General features: G+C 41.6%; 1 long non-coding RNA gene across 4 annotated transcripts in view; it reads left to right on the top strand.

The window, feature by feature from the left end:
* LOC149305169 (uncharacterized) overlaps positions 1 to 12,745 on the top strand; it is a 120,901-nt gene that overhangs the window by 87,450 nt on the left and 20,706 nt on the right. For all 4 annotated transcript variants that reach the window (XR_016271863.1, XR_016271860.1, XR_016271862.1 and 1 more), the window contains one exon: positions 9,330 to 9,638. This is a non-coding gene — a long non-coding RNA (uncharacterized LOC149305169). The remainder of the gene's footprint in view (positions 1 to 9,329; positions 9,639 to 12,745) is intronic.

The raw sequence follows: 12,745 nt of genomic DNA, 5'->3' as shown, positions 1-12,745 counted from the left end.
ATAAAATATTTAAACAGTTAAAATCACCACACAACAGTATAAAATCATTTTAAAGTCATACAAACATTTTAAAAGATAAATAAAAAATGTAATAAAAAGTTCCCCTGTTCACACAATAAAAGCCTGACACATTAATTTCCCCATGAATTGGGAAAATCAATAATTATGTTCATTGGTTTGTGATGTATATCCCAGCCTTTTCATGACAAATGTTGCAGAAGGCAGTTAATAAAATCAAAGTTTGACAACATTTATTTATATTTTTTGGAGTACAAGCTCCCAGATTTTCCCAACCATCAATCCCCCACCCAAGTTTAATGCAGAATACAAAATATTAAAAGCAAAAACAAAACTATAGTCGACACATAGAATCAAGCACAAAATCAGAGTGACATATAAGAACAAAGCAATTAAAATAAAAATTAAGAAAGAAACAACAAACTCAAGCCAAAATCTATTTCAGGAAAATTTAAGGACCAAAAGTCTAACTAATTAAGAATATTTATTTATTTATTTATTTATTTATTTATTTATTTAGGTATTTATATCCCACCCTTCAGCCCTAATGGCTCTCAGAGCGGCTTACATTTATTATTTTTAATCAGACAGTTCCCTGCCCGCAGGCTTACAATCTAAAAGACACGACACAAAAGGAGAAGGGAATGGTGAGGGGGGAGGGGATACCTTTGGCTCCTTGTTGAAGGACATTAGAAAGACAGCTTTGGCTTTCCTATTCATAGATTTCCAAAGCCTGGGAAGACCAGGTAAGAAGCCCCCATTATTATTTCAATATTATTATTGTTTTGTTGTTGTTATCTCCATTTCATAATCCACCGGGTGTTATTAATTGGAATTTTGGACTATCAGTAATTTGGATTCTATCCAAGTCTCTACAAATCATCAGATAATGTAGCATGTGCCAAGTAGTGTTGCTTTTTATAACTGGCATCCCTGCCACAGGTATACAATTGAATTAAACCCAACATTCTGCCAAAGTCCTCTAATGGCAGGCATTTGGAACACATTCTTGTGGGTTTTAGTCCACTTCATCTGCAACAGCAAGGAACTAGAAAGTGAAACTAATGAGTATATACTGTGTATTCCAGGAGTGGATGCAGGAAGCACACGCAGACTGCATATGATCTTATCATAACATCTTATCCATACAGTGGGCCCTTGTTATCCACGGGGGACTGGTTCCAGGATCCCCTGTGAATAACAAAATCCGTGGATGCTCAAGTTCAATTAAATACACTGGCATAGTAAAATGGTGTCCCTTATATAAAATGGAAAATCAAGGTTTGCTATTTATAATTTATACTTTTGTGGAATATTTTCAAGCTGAGGATGTTTGTATCCATGGATAAAAAATCCGTGGATAAGGAGGGCCAACCTCCTTTCTGATTAGGACTTTTCTTGGTCTTCAGTTGTGAGGGGGGGGGGGGCATCTTTTGAGCAACATTTGGCCAGTCTGCTAATACTAATCTTCTTGAGACATCTCTGCTTTTTTTAAAAAAAAAAAACAACAATAACACATTATTTTACCTACTGTGTCTAAAGTGATCTTGACACATTAAACAGAATGTGTATTCACACTGCATATGCACGTTTAGATGATTGTGAGAATTTCTGTGTTCATTACTGATTTGTACCAAAATATTTAAAATCAACATTACACCATTGTTGTTGTTGTTGTTGTTGTATGCCTTCAAGTCCTTTCTGATTTATGTCAACCTTAAGGTGGACCTACTACAGTGTTCCCTGTGGCTGAGAGTGTGACTCACCCAAAGTCACTCAGTAAGTTTCCATGACCAAGTGGGGAATCAAACTCTGATCTCCAAAGTTATGGTCCAACACTGATACCACTACACCATGCTGGCTCTCACAGCACAGTGTACATGTGTTTCAAATGTATGCACACAGATTCAGATGTCTTTGAGAATCTCTGTTCTGCCTCCTGATTTTGGCTCTTTTTTTGTTACTTAGATGTATTTTCTTTGTCACCCCACATATTTTATTGGAAATACAGTATAAAGCCTGCATGAACATGTGTGTTTACGTATGTGTGTAAAACTCCATGATAGGTTTACCATGGGTTACCCATAAGTCAGAAATGATTTGAAGGCACATCACTACAAGAACAAAATGCTTATGCACACAAACAGAGGAAGCCTCTAGGACAGCGGTTCTCAACTTGTGGGTCGCAACTCGCAACCCCTTTGGGTGTTGAACGACTCTTTCACAGGGGTCGCCTAAGACCATTGGAAAACACATACAGTGTGCCCGCATTATATGCAGGTGTGCTATATGCGGCTTGAGCTTACGTGCTCAAGCCACGGGGAGTGCACAGGGCGCAAGGGGCAGTGTGTCCCATTCAGTGCCGCGCCGCCACATGCACGAGCCCCTTTCAAATGAATGGGGCTCCAGCATAGGCAGAATTCGCATTATGTGGGGGAGTCTGGTACGCATCCCCCGCGTAAGGCAAGGGTCCACTGTATTTGCATGTAGCAACAAAAATTATTTTATGGTTGGGGGTCACCACAACATGAGGAACTGTATTAAAGTGTTGCAGCATTAGGAAGGTTGAGAACCACTGCTCTAGGATGATACTGGCATGTGTTTTGCATGCAGTTTGTTGAGGATGGCACCAATTACATAGACAAAATGGCATCATTTTAGGGTAGAGGTCCACAACTTTTCCCTCACCCTAATTAACACAGCCTATGACTGAGATTTGGAGTGTTATAAAGTTGGCCCTCTGTATCCACAGATTTTTTTATCCACGGATTCAAGTATCCACGGCTTGAAAACATTTTTAAAAATCTGAAAAGCAAACGTTGATTTTGCCATTTTATATAAGGGTCACCATTTTACTATCCATCATATTTAATGGGACTTGAACATACATGGATTTTGGTATCCACGGGGGGACCTGGAACCAAACCCCAGTAGATACCTAGATCCCACTGTAGTCCAAAAAGTTAATATTTCCAAACTCTGTATATGTTGCTGCCTTGTAGGAAACCCAAAAATAAGAGCTGTCTTGGAGCATACAATAGAATGTTGATGAGCCTTATTTATCTTGGTGGATAACAAATCAGAGAGTGGAGAAGTTACTTTTCAAGCTCTGCCCCACCCTTGCTCTACAGTTACTGCTACCACACAACTGGCAGAGGAAGTGTACCAGGTGCAGGATGGATGGAAGAGTGGTTCTATTTCTGCGTCACAAGTCATGCTAGGAGCTGGTGGGATATCAGGAACAGATGCCTGATATGATGAGACTCCCTGGCTACATATGGGACCATCTATAGAGGCAGTGAAACCTTGCATGGAGGACTGGGGATGTACAGTGGGCCCTTGGTATCCTCTGGGGTTTGATTTCAGGACTCCCTGTTGATACCAAAATTCATGGATGCTCAAGTCTCATTAAATACAAAATGGCATATTAAAATGGTGTCCAATATGTAAAATGGCTAAAACAAGGTTTGCTTTTGGGAATATATCTATAGAGAGAGGACTGACTCTATAACAATATATATCACCACCAGAGAAAACATGCCACCAATATAAGGCACAGCTCTACATACATTGTGCCTATGCTGATTTACAGATGTAAATGAAAGTCAAGGGGAAAAAATCTTATGATTTTAAAGGAAATCCAACTTACCACAGAGAGGAAGACTGTGGCCTGTTGGCCTGTGTGCCTCTGCTCACTGTGCTGTTCAGGTGCTGAAGATCCTTGGTTATTTTTAAATAGGCCTCGGAGTAGATAGCTCTTCAAATAAAACATACTTTTAAAGAGAATTGTGTCCTTTCTAAATAGGGCACATAGTGCAATCCAGACATGTTATTTTGTGTTGTGCATGCGTGTGTGTACATGTATACAAATGCATGCATGCTACATTTACATAACCTCCAATTGTTCCTAAATAGCAGGGGCAGTCCTGATTTGTCCTCTCTCATCCCTTTTGTCCTCAGTTTTTTTTTCAATTGATGCAAACGGGGTTAAAAGTTTTCACACTCCTAATACCCAACATGGTTTGAGTGTTGGACTATGATTCTGGAGACTCTGAAGACCAGGCATCAAATCCCACCTTGGCCATGGAAACCAACTGGGTCACCTGGGGCAAGCCACACTTTCTCAGCCTCAGAGGAAGGCAAAGACAATCCCCCTCTGAACAAATATTGGCAATAAAACCCCATAATATGGTCGCTTTAGGGTTGCTAGAAATCTGAAACAACTGAAGGCATTCAACAATAAAGTTTGCACTAAATCAACTCAGCAAAGGGAGGGGAAAGGAGGAGGTGGAATCTTGCTCTTCCCAATAGGGTCAAACAAAAGCAAACTGCTACAGCCTCTCCTAACTTGTTGTTTCTTGTCAATAACTTTGGACATCATTATCACATTCTGATGTTGCTTGGCCACATGTGTCCCCATTTTCATCTGTGAAATGTTGGGGGTATGTATTTACATTCTGTCTTTCCTCCAAATAGTTCAAGGCAGCATATGTGGCTTTATGCCTGCTTTTCACTCGCAACAATCCTGTAGAGCAGGATGTTCTAATGGAAAAAGTCAGTCAGTCAAAAAAGGAGAATTTCATGGTTTAGTGAGAACTTGAAGGCAGATCTCCCACTCGCAGTGCTTTTCAACAGAAAAGGCTCTAATGGCTTCCTCATCAGACTAGGAATTAAGCTGGGCAATGTCAGTTCTGAGCACTGGTTATTTCAAGACAGGCCCTGCCTGGCACAGATGAGGACAAGCTTGTTTCTCTTCCATAGAACAGTGACCATTTTCAAGAAAACCCTTCCTGGAGCCTCTTTCTGTGAATCCAATTTGTCCAGGTTTTTTTATTAGACTAGATTGTGTCACCAGATTTCCACTAGAGGCCTCCCTAATAATAAGCTTTGGAGGTGAAGTCGAAGGCTTTCATGGTCGGCGTATATATATATTGTGGGTTTTTCGGGCTATGTGGCCATGTTCTAGCAGTTTCTTTCTGACGTTTCGCCAGCATCTGTGGCTGGCATCTTCAGAGAATGCTTTGCCTGGAAAAAGTTGGGTATATATATATACTGTGTGAGCCTGGGAATGCAGGAATGATTTGCATGTGTATTGTTCTGGGAGGCTAAACAAACTCAGATTGAATCCAGAGAAAACAAAGGTACTCATGATAGGTTCCCTTGGCCCGGGCAGGGAAATTTGTCATCCTGTCCTAGACGGGGTTAAACTTCCCCTGAAGGATACAGTTCGTAGTTTGGGAGTACTCCTGGATCCATCTCTACAATTATCATCTCAAGTAGATGCGATGGCCAGGAGTGCTTGGTACCAGCTTTGGCTGATACGCCAACTACGTCCCTGTCTGGACCGAAAGGACCTAGAAAATGTAGTAATGCACTGGTAACCTCTCATTTGGATTTCTGCAATGCGCTCTACATGGGGCTACCTTTGTATCAGGTTCGGAAACTTCAATTGATTCAAAATGCAGCAGCCAGGTTAATTATGGGGGCGGCGAGATCTGACCATATAACGCCCATCTTAAAATCTCTTCACTGGCTGCCAATCCGTTTCCGGTCCCAATACAAAGTGTTGGTTATTACCTTTAAAGCCCTAAATGGCTTGGGCCCACTCTCAGATCAACAGGAAAATTGGTACTCAGTCATCCAAGGGTGAGATTGGCGACTACCCAGCAAAGGGCTTTTACGGCAGTAGCGCCTTCTCTTTGGAACGCCTTACCCGAAGAGATCCGCCTTAGTGGAAAGGTGGAAGCCTTTAAAAAGGCATTAAAAACTTACCTCTTCCTACAAGCCTACCCTCCCAATTCCTTGTAATAAAGTTTCCCTCCCCTTATTGTTTAATGATGTAGCTATTTATAATTGCGATTTTAATAATGTGGAATGTTTTTAGCCAATATTTGTGGAATTAATGGGCATTGATGTGTATTTTTAATATGTCATTTGTTTTATATTGTATTTACCTCTATACTGTACACCGCTTTGATCCTGGGAAAAGTGGTTTATAAATAAACAATTTATTATATTATAATATTAGTAGTATTTCCTATCCCTGCCAGGAGGGCAGGGACTAAAATAGGACTTTTTGCATGGAACTACCACCTAGGTCCCTACAGCTCTTGGTATTTAAGAAGGGCCAGTAATCAACTGTGCCATCAAGGCCTCATTCCCACTTACAAAAAAAGCAGTTTGTGATCCGAATCGATGGATCAATTCAACAGCTGAGCATGTGGTTCACATTCACGAATGAATCAGTTTAAAATGGACCCACTCCAGCCAGACGAAGGGCAAATTTGAATCGATTCCAATTCACATCTGGTTCAGACTTACGCAGAATCAGTTTATCCAAAAACACACGGAAAATATCAGTGTCAAAAAGACGTGGGTTAAATGGTCTAATTCACGGCCCTCCTCTCTGAATCGCTTCAGCGAATCAATTCAAGTGGGAACCAGGGTCATTTGAACCAGTTCAAACCGATTTGCAATCCGGTTTAAAGGGTAGTGGGAATTAGGCCCAAGGAAGGACTGGAGCAAACTCTCAGTACCATTCTTAGCAGAACTAGCAGGATGACATCAAATATGCAACAGAATTTGTTTATTCAATTTTATGCAGAGCTTTTACTACAACTCTCAGAATCCTCCTGCCAGCATAGATAGTCATGAATAATGTAGGGTGGCAGGTTCTGGGAGTTTTAGACCAAGAAGTAACTTTCCTGAACTCTGGTTTTGTGGTAAGTAGACCAGTTGTGTTGGCCCGTTTGCCTACTTAAACCACTAATCTGATTAGGCAGGGTGTAGTCCACGAACATTTACCACATAATAACAAAGACTAACACCTTTCTGATAGTATGAGTTTTTGCGGTCTGTAGCCCACTGTGTTGAATGGGTGTTGATATTAATACAAACATCTGGCTCTAGATAAGCCAGTCACTTCCTGCAGTGACACAATTCCTGGACTGAATCTCTAGTGATAGACTGAGCTTTCTTAAGGAATTGTAACAAATTGAGCAGTCCCCTAATACTTCTATTAGCTTCTTAGGTGCCACAGAACTCTTTGGTAACAAAAGTTTTATTTAGCTTAAAACTTAATGGACTGCATCCCACTCAGTCAGGTGTTGGATGCCTGCATTTTGAAGCTAGCTAGGCCTAGAAAGCCAGTGTGGTTTGAGTGCTGGAAGTGGGGCTCTTCAGACCGCCCCGAAAGGGTGGGCAGGAGGCACCCAGTTTTCCTCAGGAGGGATGCCGCAGCAGCCAAACTGCGGCGTCCCTCCGCCCCAAAAAGAATCCAGAAAAACGGGTTCTTTGTGGCGCACACAGATGATGTCATCAGTGCACCATTGGCGCATTGTGGCACATCCATGACGCAAGCACAGTGCCAGGATGTGTGGATGCTGCACCACACTTGCGTCATGAACGTGCACCCCATGTGGGCAGGGCTGCGCAGTCATGGCACTGCCAGCATGAACAAGGGTTCTGGAGTGTGCAGTTGCTGCATGTTCCAGAACCCTAGAATTGATGCCGGCATGCTGCTTTTGGCCCATTTGTACCGGGCCTATGGCTCTTGAGTCTAAGGTTAAAATCCCTGTTCAACCACAGAAACTCAATGGGTGACCTTGTGCAAATCACATACACTCAGCCTCAGAGGAAAGCAAACAAATCTTGTCTTTTGGTAGAAATGACCTAAAGGCACACAACAGCAACAATGCCTAGAGAGTCAACGGTTACAGGAATAGAAGCAATGAACAGCTTAACATCTTCCTGCTGAGATCACAACTGCAATTGTCTTCAATGAGCTGCCATCATTCCTGCTGGGTATTGACAGCTTAAGAGAATGGGCACCAACCAAAGTGATGGCCCATTGTATTCATCTGACCATGAGTTGAACAGTCCAAGCACAATAAAGGTTTCAGAGCTTCCCAGCAGTTGCCACAGGGTTTCTATTGTCCATTGAAGGCAGTAGTGATTATCAGTTCATTAAAAACCTGCTTCAGCTCAGGATTATCCCCATTGTGGCCTCATGTTTGTGGATGAATAGGGAATGATAGGTGTTGTGCAGGGGCTGGGTGGGAAGTGCTTCCTAATGGAAACACCTTTCCTCACCTACCTTTTGCTATGAAGCATCTCCCAAATTGTCAGCTTCACACAACAAAATCACAACTCAGGTGCTCACCTTTGTTCAGATTGAATCCTGGAGCACCAAACATTACAGTGGACCCTCTGTATCCACTGATTCTTTATCAATGGATTCAAAAATCAATTGTTTGAAAATATTAAAAATATATATAAATTCCAAAAAGCTAACCTTGATTTTGTCATTTTATGTAAAGGATGCTATTTTACTTTGCCACTGTATATAATGGGGCTTGAGCATCCATGGATTTTGATATCCACGGATAGTCCTAGCACTAAACCCTAGGGGATATCAAGAGCCCACTGTACTTTTCTCAACTACAGCTCCCAGATTAATATGGTCAGTAGGAACTGTAATCTGGTTGTAGTCCAAAGAGTAACTTTCTTAAACTCTCTAGACTTGGTCTGGCTCTTCTTATACATCACCAAAAGACTGTATGCAAAGGAATTTTGTAGTAGCTTTGAGCTACCTTGGGGGGGGGGGAGCTGGTACCATAAACTTTCATAGACTTGAGTCTCCATCTTCAGAATAAAATATGCAGATTTGCATAATATTTCCATTCAGCAATTTTACATATGCAGAGCAAAAGGGGGGAAATGGGCGGAAGTCCTGTGGCCCTTAAAAGAAACAAAAATACAATAGTACAGAATTTTATGAACTGTAAGGTCTTTTCATTAGATACTTGGGCTGCATCCACACTGGAGAAATAACCCAGTTTGGGACCGCTTTAACTCTTTGTCTGGCTCAAGGCTATGGAATTCTGGGAGTTGGAGTTTGTTGTGGGCTCAGAGTGGAGCAAAACACCCACACACCCAGAGGTAGGGACTGTAGTGATGTCAGAAATACAAAAAGTACAAACAGTGACAATTACCTTGCTAACAACAACAACATTTCCCATTCAAAAAATCCTTGCTGATAACACAAACAAGCCCTAGGTAAGGCAATTCACACATGTAATGTGCTAAGAACCTGGTATCTGAATTCAATCTCTTGTGACAGGTTGGAACTTCCTCATGAATTTATTGTACCTCTGGCATTATCTTTTTCTCTGATCTTTCTTTTAAATTCATTTTCTGCACAAGACTACTGTAAGGCCAATGACAAAGTGTTTGAGAAAGTCTTCTTTCCACTAGTATTAATATCACCACTTCTGATTTTAGCTTTGTGTTCATTTAACCCATTTGTCTAGAGGTTGGCTGCTTTCCCTGTATGGAATGCAGAAGGACACTACTGACAGAAGAAGACATATATTTCATTGCAAGTAAGGTAAGCAAGTGATGAACCCTCAGTATTGTTGATGGCAACAGAGGACTGTCTTCTGTAAAGCAGGAACACAGCCACCTTCCTTCATGCATACAAAGGACTATAGCAGAAGACCAGGAGCTTTAAGAATTTCCTTTATTTGGACTAAAATCCCTAGGATCCCAAAAGCCAGTGGCCATGCTGGCTGCAGACAAAACCAAACCTCTCTGTGAGTAGCGAACTAACTCAGCATAAGGTGATCTTTCCTCATTTGCTACATTTTTACTTGCAAAGTTATTTTAAAATGTGTGGGAACATAGCATTGGCTATTTGTATGCTGAAGCAGTATATCATACACTTTGCCACTTTGTAACTACCATTTTATTTTCCTACAAGTGTAGAATAAAACTGGGTCCAGCACTGCATGTCTATTGCTGCAGCAAATAACTTTTTTCTTGGCATCTCATTTACCAGTTCACATCTGGTGGGGGCTTATGCAGCAGTGAGGTGTGCAAGAGAAGCTGCAGTGATGCAAACTCAACTCTAGATTAAACTCTGAAGTTACTTCTGCAATTTCCCCCCTCTTCCTTTTCCTCTGTTGTAGAGCATCACAGGTGCAATGCAGTCAAGTGCAACGACAGTGGAGCAGGTTATAGCTGGTGTGTGTGAGAGTGTGTGTGTTTTCAACACATCCTACTGAATTCATTCATAGGCCCCAGATACCAGAACAGTGACCTCAATGGCAATCTGTATAACAAATCTGATTTGCATTGGATGTGTTTTTCACTACGTTACAGGTGCATGACAGTAGCACCTTTAGCAATGAGTCACAGATGTTATATGACAAGGAATGGAGTCATAGATTATATAGCCCATGCCCCTGCAATCTTGTCCCATGGCTTTGTATTGTGCATGGTGCCCACTGTTGAGTGAGTGCATGCATCTTAGCTTCCTGTTATTAATGGCAATGCTCATTTTTTCATAGTTTAGCATAGATAGAAATGTATCATTCCGCTCCCCCCCAAAATGCCATGCTGATGTATTAGATACTTCATGATGCATTGAATATGCATATACACACATTTAGGGAAGCCAAAACTATTGATGGGTTGAATGTAGTGGTAGACATACTAAGAGTTTTTGTTCTTGTTAACCACCCTCGAGTCAATCTCAACTCATGGTGACCCTGTCGATGAGACTTCTCCAGGACTCCCTGTCCTGCACTGTTCTGCTTAGTTCCTACAAGATCATACCCATGAACTCCTTAATAAAGTCCATCCATCTAGCATGTGGCCTTCCTCTCTTTCTACTTTCCTCCACCTTCCCTAGCATTGTCGTTTTTACCAATGAGTCGTGCCTTCTCATGAAGATCCTCTGAAATAATGGGAATTTAGTTAGTAATGCATAAATTGAGTCTCATTTACTTCATGAGCCTGTTTGAAGTACTACTAAATCTGGATCCACTCCATCAGCTAGTAGTCACAATAGCTATATGCTCCCTGTACATTCAGAAATTGTACACCTGGGATGGATAGGGCTTTGTTTGTATGCTCACTAGAGGTATCTAGCTGGGCACTGTGGACAATAGGATGCTAGTTGAGAGATGCCTTAATTCTGCCCAACAGGAAACTGATGGTTTATAGAGAGCCCACTTATCTGATATCCCTCAAATAGTATTTATGTAAGTGACAAGGTGCAGAAATCACTTGACCAGACTTTCCATATGAGGGCACATTGATGGAGTGCCTACCTTGTTTGTTACTTTAGCTATGTGGTGCAAAAGAAGACACTGGTCCCTTCTTCTGCCAACTAAAAAGGAACAACATGACCAATAGCATGAATCCAGGTTCCTATTGGAACCCTCTTATCAATTCACATTAAGGAGACCTTTTTGGTACATTTTGGAACACTTGCATAGTGAACATTCATTCAGAATGCTTATTTTCTTGTGCTTACATCACAGTTATAGGATATCTCCTGCAAAATGAGGTCTCGTGTACAACATCACTGAATTACAGTAAGCCAGTCAAGTCTTATATATATTGCCGGGAATGCTGAAATAGCTAAATGACTGTTGATTTCAAGCACAGTACAGTTTTTAGCATTCAAACTCCAGATTATTTATAATTCCAGTTTCTTTTTTAAGGTTCTGTTTCCAAGTAAATGTTTTAAAGCTGGTAGTACTTTCCTGCACATGAATGTGGATGCAGTAAATGGAAATATAATGAAGGAAGGAAGGAAGGACGTACAGCCCTTTAAACAGAGCTCTTTTCTTAAAAAATAGGACACATGAGCCAAGATATTTGATTTCGTGAGTGCAATATAAAGCTCAGCCCATGCAGTCCTGCTAGTGCTTCCATCCAAGGCAGTTTCCCAGTCCTCAATGGCTGGAGGAGAGCAGAGGGGGTGTCTGGATGCAATCCTACAGCCAGATTAAAAGAGCAGCCATTGCTGTCCCAGATCTCTAGGTTACCTAAGGGATCACCTCTTCCCATATAATCCACCCCATAAACTCAGGTCCTCTGGCGGACATTTACTCCAGTCATCCAGAACTAGGTTGGCAACTGTCAGCCAGAGGACATTTTCTTCAGCCACCTCCTAGACTGTGGAATGACCTGCCGGAAGAGATTCAACAGTTGACTAGGCTCTCTGACTTTAAGACAGCCTTAAAGACTAGCCTCATCTGGCAGGATTATCTAGAGGATTTTTAAATTGTAAATATTAAATAATGAATTTTAAATGTAAATTGTTTTAATATGTATAAATATTATTTGTCCTTTTAAGTTGATATGTGTTTAAACTGATGTGTTTTTAACTAAGGGGCAGTACAGACAGGCAGGTCCGTGCTGCCCATTTTTGCCCCGTGTCTGTGCTGCAGCATCTGCACGCTGAAGCACAGATGCACTGCCAAAAAGAAGCTGCAAAGAGTGGCTTCTTTTTGGCAGCATCACAAACAGGAAGGGGTCACCACTTCCTGTCAGTGATGTTCAGATGCTGTGCAGTGGGGGCATCATCATGGCAGTCCCTGTGTGGACGGGAGACTGCCATAATGGCAGCATCTGTGTGTATTCTGGTCCTGGAGTGTACAGTTGCTGCGTACTCCCGAACCCTGGAGTCGGCGCAGTCACGCTGCTTCCCACCCGCCTGTATCGGTCCCAACATGTATTTGTAGGGGTTTGGGGGGGGGGGGCATGTGACCATGTTCTAGATGTGTATATTCCTGATGTAGTGAAAATGCCAGTCACAGATGCAGGTGAAATGTCAGGAATAAACTCTTTTAGAACATGGCCACATAACTCAAAAAACCCACAAAAAACTATGGATGCTGGCCATAAAAGCCTTCAACTTCACATTGTGTATTTG

Source organism: Sceloporus occidentalis, unplaced genomic scaffold (genome assembly GCF_023333645.1).
Source record: "Sceloporus occidentalis isolate IW3139 unplaced genomic scaffold, rSceOcc1.0.p SCAF_13, whole genome shotgun sequence".
In the NCBI taxonomy this organism is placed as follows: Eukaryota; Metazoa; Chordata; class Lepidosauria; order Squamata; family Phrynosomatidae; genus Sceloporus; species Sceloporus occidentalis.
Note: the sequence above shows the minus strand (reverse complement) of the source record. Positions and strands in the feature narration are given on the sequence as shown.